We start from the raw sequence: 18624 nt of genomic DNA on the forward strand, positions 1-18624 counted from the left end.
TTGTACCTGGTACACAAACTACTGACTCTGTAGCTAGTGTTACTGTAACTTTATACCCTGTGTACACATCACCTGGCACATTGTACCTGGTACACATACTACAGACTCAGTAGCTAGTGTTACTGTAATTTTATACCTGTGTACACATCACCTGGCACATTGTAGCTGGTACACACACTACAGACTCAGTAGCTAGTGATACTGTAACTTTATACGCTGTGTACACATCACCTGGCACATTTTACCTGGTACACTTACTACAGACTCAGTAGCTAGTGATGCTGTAACTTTATACCCTGTGTACACATCACCTGACACATTGTACCTGGTACACATACTACAGACTCAGTAGTTAGTGTTACTGTAACTTTATACCTGTGTACACATCACCTGGCACATTGTACCTGGTACACTTACTACAGACTCAGTAGTTAGTGTTACTGTAACTTTATACCTGTGTACACATCACCTGGCACATTGTACCTGGTACACATACTACAGACTCAGTAGCTAGTGATACTGTAACTTTATACGCTGTGTACACATCACCTGACACATTGTACCTGGTACACTTACTACAGACTCAGTAGCTAGTGATACTGTAACTTTATACACTGTGTACACATCACCTGACACATTGTACCTGGTACACAAACTACTGACTCAGTAGCTAGTGTTACTGTAACTTTATACCATGTGTACACATCACCTGGCACATTGTACCTGGTACACACACTACAGACTCAGTAGCTAGTCATACTGTAACTTTATACCCTGTGTACACATCACCTGGCACATTGTACCTGGTACACAAACTACTGACTCTGTAGCTAGTGTTACTTTAACTTTATACACTGTGTACACATCACCTGGCACATTGTACCTGGTACACTTACTACAGACTCAGTAGCTAGTGTTACTGTAACTTTATACCTGTGTACACATCACCTGACACATTGTTCCTAGTACACTTACTACAGACACTGTAGCTAGTGTTACAGTAACTTTATACACTGTGTACACATCACCTGGCACATTGTACCTGGTACACTTACTACAGACTCAGTAGCTAGTGTTACTGTAACTTTATACCTGTGTACACATCACCTGACACATTGTTCCTAGTACACTTACTACAGACACTGTAGCTAGTGTTACAGTAACTTTATACCCTGTGTACACATCACTTGGCACATTGTACCTGGTACACATACTACAGACTCAGTAGCTAGTGTTACTGTAACTTTATACCCTGTGTACACATCACCTGGCACATTGTACCTGGTACACATACTACAGACTCAGTAGCTAGTGTTTCTGTAACTTTATACCTGTGTACACATCACCTGGCACATTGTACCTAGTACACATACTACAGACTCAGTAGCTAGTGTTACTGTAACTTTATACCTGTGTACACATCACCTTGCACATTGTAGCTGGTACACATACTACAGACTCAGTAGCTAGTGATACTGTAACTTTATACCCTGTGTACACATCACCTGGCACATTGTACCTGGTACACACACTACAGACTCAGTAGCTAGTGATACTGTAACTTTATACCCTGTGTACACATCACCTGGCACATTGTACCTGGTACACAAACTACTGACTCTGTAGCTAGTGTTACTGTAACTTTATACCTGTGTACACATCACCTGACACATTGCACCTGGTACACACACTACAGACTCAGTAGCTAGTGTTACTGTAACTTTATACCTGTGTACACATCACCTGACACATTGTACCTGGTACACACACTACAGACTCAGTAGCTAGTGATACTGTAACTTTATACGCTGTGTACACATCACCTGGCACATTGTACCTGGTACACTTACTACAGACTCAGTAGCTAGTGATACTGTAACTTTATACGCTGTGTACACATCACCTGACACATTGTACCTGGTACACTTACTACAGACTCAGTAGCTAGTAATACTGTAACTTTATACGCTGTGTACACATCACCTGACACATTGTACCTAGTACACATACTACAGACTCAGTAGCTAGTGTTACTGTAACTTAATACCTGTGTACACATCACCTGGCACATTGTACCTGGTACACAAACTACTGACTCAGTAGCTAGTGTTACTGTAACTTTATACCCTGTGTACACATCACCTGGCACATTGTACCTGGTACACACACTACAGACTCAGTAGCTAGTGATACTGTAACTTTATACCCTGTGTACACATCACCTGGCACATTGTACCTGGTACACAAACTACTGACTCTGTAGCTAGTGTTACTGTAACTTTATACCCTGTGTACACATCACCTGGCACATTGTAGCTGGTACACACACTACAGACTCAGTAGCTAGTGATACTGTAACTTTATACGCTGTGTACACATCACCTGGCACATTGTACCTGGTACACTTACTACAGACTCAGTAGCTAGTGTTACTGTAACTTTATACCTGTGTACACATCACCTGACACATTGTTCCTAGTACACTTACTACAGACTCAGTAGCTAGTTTTACTGTAACTTTATACCCTGTGTACACATCACCTGGCACATTGTACCTGGTACACATACTACAGACTCAGTAGCTAGTGTTACTGTAACTTTATACCTGTGTACACATCACCTGGCACATTGTACCTAGTACACATACTACAGACTCAGTAGCTAGTGTTACTGTAACTTTATACCTGTGTACACATCACCTGGCACATTGTAGCTGGTACACATACTACAGACTCAGTAGCTAGTGATACTGTAACTTTATACCCTGTGTACACATCACCTGGCACATTGTACCTGGTACACACACTACAGACTCAGTAGCTAGTGATACTGTAACTTTATACCCTGTGTACACATCACCTGGCACATTGTACCTGGTACACAAACTACTGACTCTGTAGCTAGTGTTACTGTAACTTTATACCTGTGTACACATCACCTGACACATTGTACCTGGTACACACACTACAGACTCAGTAGCTAGTGATACTGTAACTTTATACCCTGTGTACACATCACCTGGCACATTGTACCTGGTACACAAACTACTGACTCTGTAGCTAGTGTTACTGTAACTTTATACCTGTGTACACATCACCTGACACATTGTACCTGGTACACACACTACAGACTCAGTAGCTAGTGTTACTGTAACTTTATACCTGTGTACACATCACCTGACACATTGTACCTGGTACACACACACTACAGACTCAGTAGCTAGTGATACTGTAACTTTATACCCTGTGTACACATCACCTGGCACATTGTACCTGGTACACAAACTACTGACTCTGTAGCTAGTGTTACTGTAACTTTATACCTGTGTACACATCACCTGACACATTGTACCTGGTACACATACTACAGACTCAGTAGCTAGTGTTACTGTAATTTTATACCTGTGTACACATCACCTGGCACATTGTAGCTGGTACACACACTACAGACTCAGTAGCTAGTGATACTGTAACTTTATACGCTGTGTACACATCACCTGGCACATTTTACCTGGTACACTTACTACAGACTCAGTAGCTAGTGATACTGTAACTTTATACCCTGTGTACACATCACCTGACACATTGTACCTGGTACACATACTACAGACTCAGTAGCTAGTGATACTGTAACTTTATACGCTGTGTACACATCACCTGACACATTGTACCTGGTACACTTACTACAGACTCAGTAGCTAGTGATACTGTAACTTTATACACTGTGTACACATCACCTGACACATTGTACCTGGTACACAAACTACTGACTCAGTAGCTAGTGTTACTGTAACTTTATACCATGTGTACACATCACCTGGCACATTGTACCTGGTACACACACTACAGACTCAGTAGCTAGTCATACTGTAACTTTATACCCTGTGTACACATCACCTGGCACATTGTACCTGGTACACAAACTACTGACTCTGTAGCTAGTGTTACTGTAACTTTATACCCTGTGTACACATCACCTGGCACATTGTACCTGGTACACTTACTACAGACTCAGTAGCTAGTGTTACTGTAACTTTATACCTGTGTACACATCACGTGACACATTGTTCCTAGTACACTTACTACAGACACTGTAGCTAGTGTTACAGTAACTTTATACCCTGTGTACACATCACTTGTCACATTGTACCTGGTACACATACTACAGACTCAGTAGCTAGTGTTACTGTAACTTTATACCCTGTGTACACATCACCTGGCACATTGTACCTGGTACACATACTACAGACTCAGTAGCTAGTGTTTCTGTAACTTTATACCTGTGTACACATCACCTGGCACATTGTACCTAGTACACATACTACAGACTCAGTAGCTAGTGTTACTGTAACTTTATACCTGTGTACACATCACCTTGCACATTGTAGCTGGTACACATACTACAGACTCAGTACCTAGTGATACTGTAACTTTATACCCTGTGTACACATCACCTGGCACATTGTACCTGGTACACACACTACAGACTCAGTAGCTAGTGATACTGTAACTTTATACCCTGTGTACACATCACCTGGCACATTGTACCTGGTACACAAACTACTGACTCTGTAGCTAGTGTTACTGTAACTTTATACCTGTGTACACATCACCTGACACATTGCACCTGGTACACACACTACAGACTCAGTAGCTAGTGTTAATGTAACTTTATACCTGTGTACACATCACCTGACACATTGTACCTGGTACACACACTACAGACTCAGTAGCTAGTGATACTGTAACTTTATACGCTGTGTACACATCACCTGGCACATTGTACCTGGTACACTTACTACAGACTCAGTAGCTAGTGATACTGTAACTTTATACGCTGTGTACACATCACCTGACACATTGTACCTGGTACACTTACTACAGACTCAGTAGCTAGTAATACTGTAACTTTATACGCTGTGTACACATCACCTGACACATTGTACCTAGTACACATACTACAGACTCAGTAGCTAGTGTTACTGTAACTTAATACCTGTGTACACATCACCTGGCACATTGTACCTGGTACACAAACTACTGACTCAGTAGCTAGTGTTACTGTAACTTTATACCCTGTGTACACATCACCTGGCACATTGTAGCTGGTACACACACTACAGACTCAGTAGCTAGTGATACTGTAACTTTATACGCTGTGTACACATCACCTGGCACATTGTACCTGGTACACTTACTACAGACTCAGTAGCTAGTGTTACTGTAACTTTATACCTGTGTACACATCACCTGACACATTGTTCCTAGTACACTTACTACAGACTCAGTAGCTAGTTTTACTGTAACTTTATACCCTGTGTACACATCACCTGGCACATTGTACCTGGTACACATACTACAGACTCAGTAGCTAGTGTTACTGTAACTTTATACCTGTGTACACATCACCTGGCACATTGTACCTAGTACACATACTACAGACTCAGTAGCTAGTGTTACTGTAACTTTATACCTGTGTACACATCACCTGGCACATTGTACCTGGTACACACACTACAGACTCAGTAGCTAGTGATACTGTAACTTTATACCCTGTGTACACATCACCTGGCACATTGTACCTGGTACACAAACTACTGACTCTGTAGCTAGTGTTACTGTAACTTTATACCTGTGTACACATCACCTGACACATTGTACCTGGTACACACACTACAGACTCAGTAGCTAGTGTTACTGTAACTTTATACCTGTGTACACATCACCTGACACATTGCAGCTGGTACACAAACTACTGACTCGGTAGCTAGTGTTACTGTAACTTTATACCTGTGTAGACATCACCTGACACATTGTATCTGGTACACAAACTACTGACTCTGTAGCTAGTGCTACTGTAAATTTATACCCTGTGTACACATCACCTGGCACATTGTAGCTGGTACACAAACTACTGACTCAGTAGCTAGTGATACTGTAACTTTATACCCTGTGTACACATCACCTGGCACATTGTACCTGGTACACAAACTACTGACTCTGTAGCTAGTGTTACTGTAACTTTATACCCTGTGTACACATCACCTGGCACATTGTACCTGGTACACATACTACAGACTCAGTAGCTAGTGTTACTGTAATTTTATACCTGTGTACACATCACCTGGCACATTGTAGCTGGTACACACACTACAGACTCAGTAGCTAGTGATACTGTAACTTTATACGCTGTGTACACATCACCTGGCACATTTTACCTGGTACACTTACTACAGACTCAGTAGCTAGTGATACTGTAACTTTATACCCTGTGTACACATCACCTGACACATTGTACCTGGTACACATACTACAGACTCAGTAGCTAGTGATACTGTAACTTTATACGCTGTGTACACATCACCTGACACATTGTACCTGGTACACTTACTACAGACTCAGTAGCTAGTGATACTGTAACTTTATACGCTGTGTACACATCACCTGACACATTGTACCTAGTACACATACTACAGACTCAGTAGCTAGTGTTACTGTAACTTAATACCTGTGTACACATCACCTGGCACATTGTACCTGGTACACAAACTACTGACTCAGTAGCTAGTGTTACTGTAACTTTATACCATGTGTACACATCACCTGGCACATTGTACCTGGTACACACACTACAGACTCAGTAGCTAGTCATACTGTAACTTTATACCCTGTGTACACATCACCTGGCACATTGTACCTGGTACACAAACTACTGACTCTGTAGCTAGTGTTACTGTAACTTTATACCCTGTGTACACATCACCTGGCACATTGTACCTGGTACACTTACTACAGACTCAGTAGCTAGTGTTACTGTAACTTTATACCTGTGTACACATCACCTGACACATTGTTCCTAGTACACTTACTACAGACTCAGTAGCTAGTGTTACTGTAACTTTATACCCTGTGTACACATCACCTGGCACATTGTACCTGGTACACATACTACAGACTCAGTAGCTAGTGTTTCTGTAACTTTATACCTGTGTACACATCACCTGGCACATTGTACCTAGTACACATACTACAGACTCAGTAGCTAGTGTTTCTGTAACTTTATACCCTGTGTACACATCACCTGACACATTGTACCTAGTACACTTACTACAGACTCAGTAGCTAGTGATACTGTAACTTTATACCCTGTGTACACATCACCTGGCACATTGTACCTGGTACACACACTACAGACTCAGTAGCTAGTGATACTGTAACTTTATACCCTGTGTACACATCACCTGGCACATTGTACCTGGTACACAAACTACTGACTCTGTAGCTAGTGTTACTGTAACTTTATACCTGTGTACACATCACCTGACACATTGCACCTGGTACACACACTACAGACTCAGTAGCTAGTGTTACTGTAACTTTATACCTGTGTACACATCACCTGACACATTGTACCTAGTACACACACTACAGACTCAGTAGCTAGTGTTACTGTAACTTTATACCTGTGTACACATCACCTGACACATTGCACCTGGTACACACACTACAGACTCAGTAGCTAGTGTTACTGTAACTTTATACCTGTGTACACATCACCTGACACATTGTACCTGGTACACACACTACAGACTCAGTAGCTAGTGATACTGTAACTTTATACGCTGTGTACACATCACCTGGCACATTGTACCTGGTACACTTACTACAGACTCAGTAGCTAGTGATACTGTAACTTTATACGCTGTGTACACATCACCTGACACATTGTACCTGGTACACTTACTACAGACTCAGTAGCTAGTAATACTGTAACTTTATACGCTGTGTACACATCACCTGACACATTGTACCTAGTACACATACTACAGACTCAGTAGCTAGTGTTACTGTAACTTAATACCTGTGTACACATCACCTGGCACATTGTACCTGGTACACAAACTACTGACTCAGTAGCTAGTGTTACTGTAACTTTATACCCTGTGTACACATCACCTGGCACATTGTACCTGGTACACACACTACAGACTCAGTAGCTAGTGATACTGTAACTTTATACCCTGTGTACACATCACCTGGCACATTGTACCTGGTACACAAACTACTGACTCTGTAGCTAGTGTTACTGTAACTTTATACCCTGTGTACACATCACCTGGCACATTGTAGCTGGTACACACACTACAGACTCAGTAGCTAGTGATACTGTAACTTTATACGCTGTGTACACATCACCTGACACATTGTACCTGGTACACATACTACAGACTCAGTAGCTAGTGTTACTGTAACTTTATACCCTGTGTACACATCACCTGACACATTGTACCTGGTACACATACTACAGACTCAGTAGCTAGTGTTACTGTAACTTTATACCCTGTGCACACATCACCTGGCACATTGTTCCTAGTACACTTACTACAGACTCAGGAGCGAATGTTATTGAGCTACAGTTGCTGCAGCTATTTGTGATCCTGAGGAAGTGAATCTGTTATACAAAACTATATTTATAAAAGTAGCACTTCCTATGTAATGTGGAGGTACAATCTTTACTTCTGCTTTATCAGTTTAATAAACAAAGAAACCGCAGCATATGTATCACTTTACAGTAATCCCTCATGGGCAACTGTTTTATCACCTAGCGGCCAGATTACGAGTTTTGCGTTATGAGCGGCTCGGTAATAACTTACAAGTTATTTCCACCGCTCACCTTTAATAGCGCTGCTATTACAGGTTTTCCTAAAACCTGCGTTTGTGGGCAATATGGTTGCATTGAGCTCCATACCACACACAAATACCAGCGCTGCTTTGAGCTGGTTTTACGTGCTCGTGCACGATTTCCCCATAGACATCAATATGGAGAGCCGGCTAAAAAAAAACCTAACAACTGCAATAAAGGAGCGTAAAGCTCCGTAACGCAGCCCCATTGATTCCTATGGGGAAATGCAATTTATGTTTAAACCTAACACCCTAACATAAACCCCGAGTCTAAACACCCATAATCTGCCATCCCCGACATCGCCGACACCTACATTACACTTATTAACCTCTAATCTGCTGCCCCGCAACGTCGCCACTGCCACTATACTAAAGTTATTAACCCCTAAACCTCTGGCCTCCCACATCACTAACACTAAATAAATATATTAAACCCTAAACCAAACCCTAAGTCTAACCCTAACTTTAATATGATTAAAATAAATCTAAATAAAACTCACTATCATTAACCAACTAATTACTATTTAAAACTAAATATTTACCTGTAAAATAAACCCTAAGCTAGTTACAATATAACTAATAGTTACAGTGTAGCTATCTTAGGTTTTATTTTTATTTTACAGGTAAGTTTGTATTTATTTTAACTAGGTAGACTAGTTAGTAAATAGCTATTAACTATTTACTAACTATCTAGTTTAAATAAATACAAATTTACCTGTAAAATAAAACCTAACCTGAGTTACACTAACACCTAACATTACACTAAAATTAAATAAATTACGTTAATTAAATACAATTAACTAAATTACAAAAAAAATAAACACTAAATTACACAAAAAAAAAAAAAAATCAAATATTTAAACTAATTACCCCTTATCTAATAGCCCTATCAAATGAAAAAAATCCCCCCCCCCACCAAAATAAAAAAAAACCTAGCCTAAACTAAACTGCCAATAGCCCTTAAAAGGGCCTTTTGCGGGGCATTGCCCCAAAGAAATCAGCTCTTTTAACTGTAAAACAAATACAAACAACCCCCCAAACAGTAAAACCCACCACCCACATATCCAAAGCCCCCAAATAAAATCCTATCTAAAAAAAACCTAAGCTCTCCATTGCCCTGAAACGGACATTTGGATGGGCATTGCCCTTTAAAGGGCATTTAGATCTTTTTCTGTGCCCAAAAGCCTAATCTAAAAATAAAACCCACCCAATAAACCCTTAATAAAACCTAACCCCCGAAGATCCACTTACAGTTTTTGAAGACCGGACATCCATCCTCATCAAGCCGGGAGAAGTCTTCATTCAAGCGGCCAGAAGTCCTTAACGAACCCAGGAGAATTCTTCATCCAAGTGGCAAGAAGTCGTCCTCTAGGCGGGCTGAAGTCTTCATCCAGACGGCATCTTCTATCTTCATCCTTTTTTTTTCACCTTTAATTCCGACTTGGATGACATCATTTAAGGGAACCTTCATTCTTCAAGATCCAGCGAAAGAAGAGTATGTTCCGCGCCGGATGTCTTGAAGATGGAGCCGCTCGGCGTCGGAAGGATGAAGCAGTGGCGTCACTAGGGTTGGTGTCACCCTGTGTACACATCACCTGGCACATTGTACCTGGTACACACACTACAGACTCAGTAGCTAGTGATACTGTAACTTTATACCCTGTGTACACATCACCTGGCACATTGTACCTGGTACACAAACTACTGACTCTGTAGCTAGTGTTACTGTAACTTTATACCCTGTGTACACATCACCTGGCACATTGTAGCTGGTACACACACTACAGACTCAGTAGCTAGTGATACTGTAACTTTATACGCTGTGTACACATCACCTGACACATTGTACCTGGTACACATACTACAGACTCAGTAGCTAGTGTTACTGTAACTTTATACCCTGTGTACACATCACCTGACACATTGTACCTGGTACACATACTACAGACTCAGTAGCTAGTGTTACTGTAACTTTATACCCTGTGCACACATCACCTGGCACATTGTTCCTAGTACACTTACTACAGACTCAGGAGCGAATGTTATTGAGCTACAGTTGCTGCAGCTATTTGTGATCCTGAGGAAGTGAATCTGTTATACAAAACTATATTTATAAAAGTAGCACTTCCTATGTAATGTGGAGGTACAATCTTTACTTCTGCTTTATCAGTTTAATAAACAAAGAAACCGCAGCATATGTATCACTTTACAGTAATCCCTCATGGGCAACTGTTTTATCACCTAGCGGCCAGATTACGAGTTTTGCGTTATGAGCGGCTCGGTAATAACTTACAAGTTATTTCCACCGCTCACCTTTAATAGCGCTGCTATTACAGGTTTTCCTAAAACCTGCGTTTGTGGGCAATATGGTTGCGTTGAGCTCCATACCACACACAAATACCAGCGCTGCTTTGAGCTGGTTTTACGTGCTCGTGCACGATTTCCCCATAGACATCAATATGGAGAGCCGGCTAAAAAAAAACCTAACAACTGCAATAAAGGAGCGTAAAGCTCCGTAACGCAGCCCCATTGATTCCTATGGGGAAATGCAATTTATGTTTAAACCTAACACCCTAACATAAACCCCGAGTCTAAACACCCATAATCTGCCATCCCCGACATCGCCGACACCTACATTACACTTATTAACCTCTAATCTGCTGCCCCGCAACGTCGCCACTGCCACTATACTAAAGTTATTAACCCCTAAACCTCTGGCCTCCCACATCACTAACACTAAATAAATATATTAAACCCTAAACCAAACCCTAAGTCTAACCCTAACTTTAATATGATTAAAATAAATCTAAATAAAACTCACTATCATTAACCAACTAATTACTATTTAAAACTAAATATTTACCTGTAAAATAAACCCTAAGCTAGTTACAATATAACTAATAGTTACAGTGTAGCTATCTTAGGTTTTATTTTTATTTTACAGGTAAGTTTGTATTTATTTTAACTAGGTAGACTAGTTAGTAAATAGCTATTAACTATTTACTAACTATCTAGTTTAAATAAATACAAATTTACCTGTAAAATAAAACCTAACCTGAGTTACACTAACACCTAACATTACACTAAAATTAAATAAATTACGTTAATTAAATACAATTAACTAAATTACAAAAAAAATAAACACTAAATTACACAAAAAAAAAAAAATCAAATATTTAAACTAATTACCCCTTATCTAATAGCCCTATCAAATGAAAAAAATCCCCCCCCCCCACCAAAATAAAAAAAAACCTAGCCTAAACTAAACTGCCAATAGCCCTTAAAAGGGCCTTTTGCGGGGCATTGCCCCAAAGAAATCAGCTCTTTTAACTGTAAAACAAATACAAACAACCCCCCAAACAGTAAAACCCACCACCCACATATCCAAAGCCCCCAAATAAAATCCTATCTAAAAAAAACCTAAGCTCTCCATTGCCCTGAAACGGACATTTGGATGGGCATTGCCCTTTAAAGGGCATTTAGATCTTTTTCTGTGCCCAAAAGCCTAATCTAAAAATAAAACCCACCCAATAAACCCTTAATAAAACCTAACCCCCGAAGATCCACTTACAGTTTTTGAAGACCGGACATCCATCCTCATCAAGCCGGGAGAAGTCTTCATTCAAGCGGCCAGAAGTCCTTAACGAACCCAGGAGAATTCTTCATCCAAGTGGCAAGAAGTCGTCCTCTAGGCGGGCTGAAGTCTTCATCCAGACGGCATCTTCTATCTTCATCCTTTTTTTTTCACCTTTAATTCCGACTTGGATGACATCATTTAAGGGAACCTTCATTCTTCAAGATCCAGCGAAAGAAGAGTATGTTCCGCGCCGGATGTCTTGAAGATGGAGCCGCTCGGCGTCGGAAGGATGAAGCAGTGGCGTCACTAGGGTTGGTGTCACCCGGTGCGGTAAGTCATGGTGTCACCCCCCCAGAAAGCAGACACACACAAAAACACAGGCAAACACACATACAAACACTCAGACACACTTAAAAACATACTCAGATGCACACACAAACACTCAGAAACACACTCAGACACACACACAAAAACACACACAGAAAAACACTGAGACACACAAAAACTCAAACACACACATACAAATTATGTAAACTGCACTGCATTAATTATGAAGCTCATGCCTAGAGCTGCTCCCTGGCTCAGCAGAACATCAAATGAAAGATAAACAGAGCACTGAAGAAAAGGTTTAGGTGCGCAAACTATGAAAATTCTGCTCTCCTACTCTGTTCCAAGTCTGTCAGTGCACAGCCCTGGGCCGCATGTCACTGAGCAGTGAGCACAGATAGGCAGGCAGGTTTAAGCTAGCAGCGCAACTTTGCAAGCCCCACGGCACACCCACAACATTCATAGTGAAATTGGGCAGGGGAGGAGCAAAGTACAAACAAGCAAAAGCAGCCGGGAAAACTATTTGTTGAAATTGCAGCACTGGCTCAAGGGGCAAATAAATTGTGTGTCTTGCCCAGTCCCACTAATGTTCACAAATGCCAGCCTCTAATAAAATAATCTATGCATCTCAACATTGAATTTCAATAAAATTTTAAAAAAATTTTGGTGTCACCCCCTGGAGGGTGTCACCCAGGTGCGGCCCGCACCCCCCGCAACCCCCTAGTGACACCACTGGGATGAAGATAGAAGATGCCGTCTGGATAAAGACTTCTGCCCACCTGGAGGACCTTTTCTTATCACTTGGATGAAGACTTCTCCCGGCTTCGTTGAGAACTTCTGCCCGCTTGGATGAAGACTTCTCCTGGCTTGATGAGGATGGATGGTGTCCGGTCTTCAAAAACTGTAAGTGGACCTTCGGGGGTTAGTGTTAGGTTTTATTAAGGGTTTATAGAGTGGGTTTTATTTTTAGATTAGGGTTTTTGGCACAGAAAATAGCTAAATGCTCTTTTAAGGACAATGCCCATCCAAATGCCCTTTTCAGGGCATTGGGGGGCTTAGGTGTTTTAGATAGGATTTTATTTGGGGGGTTTGGTTGTGTGAGTGGTGGGTTTTACTGTTGGGGGGTTGTTGTATTTTTTTTTACAGGTAAAAAAGCTTATTTCTTTGGGGCAATGCCCCGCAAAAGGCCCTTTTAAGGTCTATTGGAAGTTTAGTTTAGGCTAGGATTTGATTTATTTATTTTTTTATTTTGTTAGGGCTATTAGATTAGGTGCAATTAGTTTAAATATTTGATAATTTCTTTTTTATTTTGTGTAATTTAGTGTTTATTTTCTTTTGTAATTTAGTAAATTGTATTTAATTAGTTTTAATTAGTGTAATTTATTTAATTTTAGTGTAATGTTAGGTGTTAGTGTAACTCAGGATAGGTTTTATTTTACAGGTAAATTTGTATTTATTTTAACTAGATAATTAGTAAATAGTTAATAACTATTTACTAACTAGTCTACCTAGTTAAAATAAATACAAACTTAGCTGTGAAATAAATATAAAACCTAACGGCTAGATTTAGAGTTCTGCGGCCAAAGGGGTGAGTTAGCTACGCGTGCTTTTTTTCCCCCGCACCTTTTAAATACCGCTGGTATTTAGAGTTCACAGAATGGCTGGGTTTTCAGTGCGTTAGGCTCCAAAAAGGGAGCGTAGAGCATAATTTAACGCCACTGCAACTCTCGATACCAGCGGTGCTTACGGACGCGGCCAGCTTCAAAAACGTGCTCGTGCACGATATCCCCATAGAAAACAATGGGGCAGTTTGAGCTGAAAAAAAACCTAACACCTGCAAAAAAGCAGCGTTCAGCTCCTAACGCAGCCCCATTGTTTTCTATGGGGAAACACTTCCTAAGTCTGCACCTAACACTCTAACATATACCCCGAGTCTAAACACCCCTAACCTTACACTTATTAACCCCTAATCTGCCGCTCCCGCTATCGCTGACCCCTGCATATTATTATTAACCCCTAATCTGCCGCTCCGTACACCACCGCAAGATACATTATAGCTATGTACCCCTAATCTGCTGCCCCTAACACCGCCGACCCCTATATTATATTATTAACCCCAAATCTGCCCCCCACAACGTCGCCGCCAGCTACCTACAATAATTAACCCCTAATCTGCTGATCGGAGCTCACCGCTACTATAATAAATGTATTAACCCCTAAAGCTAAGTCTAACCCTAACACTAACACCCCCCTAAGTTAAATATAATTTTTATCTAACTAAATAAATTAACTCTTATTAAATAAATTATTCCTATTTAAAGCTAAATAATAACCTGTAAAATAAACCCTAATATAGCTACAATATAAATTATAATTATATTGTAGCTATTTTAGGATTAATATTTATTTTACAGGCAACTTTGTATTTATTTTAACCAGGTACAATAGCTATTAAATAGTTAATATAAAAAAAAATAGTTAAAATAATTACAAAATTACCTGTAAAATAAATCCTAACCTAAGTTACAATTAAACCTAACACTAAACTATCAATAAATAAATTAAATAAACTACCTACAATTACCTACAATTAAACCTAACACTACACTATCAATAAATTAATTAAATAAAATACCTACAAATAACTACAATTAAATAAACTAACTAAAGTACAAAAAATAAAAAAAGCTAAGTTACAAAAAATAAAAAAATATTTACAAACATTAGAAAAATATTACAACAATTTTAAACTAATTACACCTACTCTAAGCCCCCTAATAAAATAACAAAGACCCCCAAAATAAAAAAATGCCCTACCCTATTCTAAATTAAAAAAGTTCAAAGCTCTTTTACCTTACCAGCCCTGAAAAGGGCCATTTGCGGGACATGCCCCAAAGAATTCAGCTCTTTTGCCTGTAAAAAAAAACATACAATACCCCCCCCCCAACATTACAACCTACCACCCACATACCCCTAATCTAACCCAAACCCCCCTTAAATAAACCTAACACTAAGCCCCTGAGGATCTTCCTACCTTATCTTCACCATGCCAGGTTCACCGATCTGTCCTCGGAAGTCTTGATCCAAGCCTCAGAAATGTTGATCCAAGCCCTAGCGGGGGCTGAAGAGTGACGTCCATCCTCCGGCTGAAGTCTTGATCCAAGCGGGCAGAAGAGGACATCCGGACCGGCAAACATCTTCTTCCAAGCCGCATCTTCTATGTTCTTCAATCCGATGACGACCGGCTGATCTTCAAGACCTCCAGCGCGGATCCATCCATCTTCACCGACGACTTCCCGATGAATGACGGTTCTTTTAAGGGACGTCATTCAAGATGGCGTCCCTCGAATTCCGATTAGCTGATAGGATTCTATCAGCCAATCGGAATTAAGGTAGGAAAATTCTGATTGGCTGATGGAATCAGCCAATCAGAATCAAGTTCAATCCGATCAGCCGGTCGTCATCGGATTGAAGAACATAGAAGATGCGGCTTGGAAGAAGATGTTTGCCGGTCCGGATGTCCTCTTCTGCCCGCTTGGATCAAGACTTCAGCCGGAGGATGGACGTCACTCTTCAGCCCCCGCTTGGGCTTGGATCAACACTTCCGAGGCTTGGATCAAGACTTCCAAGGACCGATCGGTGAACCTGGCATGGTGAAGATAAGGTAGAAAGATCTTCAGGGGCTTAGTGTTAGGTTTATTTAAGGGGGGTTTGGGTTAGATTAGGGGTATGTGGGTGGTGGGTTGTAATGTTGGGGGGGGATATTGTATGTTTTTTTTTACTGGCAAAAGAGCTAGATTCTTTGGGGCATGCCCCGCAAATGGCCCTTTTCAGGGCTGGTAAGGTAAAAGAGCTTTGAACTTTTTTAATTTAGAATAGGGTAGGGCATTTTTTTATTTTGGGGGTCTTTGTTATTTTATTAGGGGGCTTAGAGTAGGTGTAATTAGTTTAAAATTGTTGTAATATTTTTCTAATGTTTGTAAATATTTTTTTATTTTTTGTAACTTAGCTTTTTTTATTTTTTGTACTTTAGTTAGTTTATTTAATTGTAGTTATTTGTAGGTATTTTATTTAATTAATTTATTGATAGTGTAGTGTTAGGTTTAATTGTAGGTAATTGTAGGTAGTTTATTTAATTTATTTATTGATAGTGTAGTGTTAGGTTTAATTGTAACTTAGGTTAAGATTTATTTTACAGGTAATTTTGTAATTATTTTAACTAGGTAGCTATTAAATAGTTATTAACTATTTAATAGCTATTGTACCTGGTTAAAATAAATACAAAGTTGCCTGTAAAATAAATATTAATCCTAAAATAGCTACAATATAATTATAATTTATATTGTAGCTATATTAGGGTTTATTTTACAGGTAAGTATTTAGCTTTAAATAGGAATAATTTATTTAATAAGAGTTAATTTATTTCGTTAGATAAAATTTATATTTAACTTAGGGGGGTGTTAGTGTTAGGGTTAGACTTAGCTTTAGGGGTTAATACATATATTATAGTAGCGGTGAGCTCCGATCGGCAGATTAGGTGTTAATTATTGTAGGTAGCTGACGGCGACGTTGTGGGGGGCAGATTAGGGGTTAATACTATTTATTATAGGGGTACATAGGGATAATTTAGCTGGCGGCGGTGTACGGAGCAGCAGATTAGGGGTTAAAAAATTGAATAGAGTGGCGGCGATGTGGGGGGTACATAGGTAGTTTATGGGTGTTAGTGTACTTTAGAGCACAGTAGTTAAGAGCTTTATAAACCGGCGTTAGCCCAGAAAGCTCTTAACTACTGACTTTTTTCTGCGGCTGGAGTTTTGTCGTTAGATTTCTAACGCTCACTTCAGCCACGACTCTAAATACCGGCGTTAGAAAGATCCCATTGAAAAGATACGATACCCAATTGACGTAAGGGGATATGCGGTATGGAAAAGTTGCGGCTGTAAAGTGAGCGTTAGACCCTTTCCTGACTGACTCCAAATACCAGAGGGCGGTAAAAACCAGCGTTAGGAGCCTCTAACGCTGGTTTTGACGGCTACCGCCCAACTCTAAATCTAGCCGTAAGTTAGTTATATTGTAGCTAGCTTAGGGTTTATTTTATAGGTAAGTATTTAGTTTTAAATTATTTAGTTAATGTTAGTATTTTTTATTTAGATTTATTTTAATTCTATTAAAGTCAGGGGTGTTAGGGTTAGACTTAGAGTTAGGGGTAAATAACTTTAGTATAGTGGCGACAGTGACGTTGAGGGCGGCAGTTTAGGGGTTAATATGTTTATTATAGTGATGGCAATGTCTGGAGCGGCAGATTAGGGGTTAATATTTTTATTATAGTGTTTGCGATGCGGGAGGGCCTTGATTTAGGGGTTAATAGGTAGTTTATGGGTGTTAGTGTACTTTGTAACACTTTAGTTATGAGTTTTATGCTACAGCTTTGTAGCACAAAACCCATAACTACTGACTTTAGATGGCGGTACGAATCTTGATGGTATAGGGTGTACCGCACACTTTTTGGCCTCTCAGGTAAAACTCGGCGCTATGAAAAATGACTTTTTGAAAGGTGCGGTAGTTACGTTGCGTTATGGCCAAAAAAGTGTGCGGTACAGCTATACCTGCAAGACTCATAATAGCAGCGGTAGTGAAAAAGCAGCGTTATGAGCCATAACGCAAAACTCGTAATCTAGCCGACAGTATTTTACTTTTGGTTAAATCTCCTAATAATGAATATAACAAATATATTATCATTATCAAACCCTAAAACCCAGTATAAATAACTAGGAGATTCTTGCGGTCATATAATCGTTTATAAATCCCTCTCACACCTAGTTGGCCGCACTATTCGGCATTTGTTTAGTTTTAATAATGAATATTAGTTAAATATTTGCATTTGTTTTCATTAAAAGAAATGTAAATGTTTAAAGCTTCAATTGATAAAGTTCCCCTGTAGCTTTATACTTTACCTTTTGTGCACCGAAGAGCGCGATAACCCGATGATCTTCTTGCCAGACCCCCGGCCGCACTTACAGGAGGATTGACTTTAGGGCA

Source organism: Bombina bombina, chromosome 2 (assembly GCF_027579735.1).
Source record: "Bombina bombina isolate aBomBom1 chromosome 2, aBomBom1.pri, whole genome shotgun sequence".
NCBI classification, from domain to species: Eukaryota; Metazoa; Chordata; class Amphibia; order Anura; family Bombinatoridae; genus Bombina; species Bombina bombina.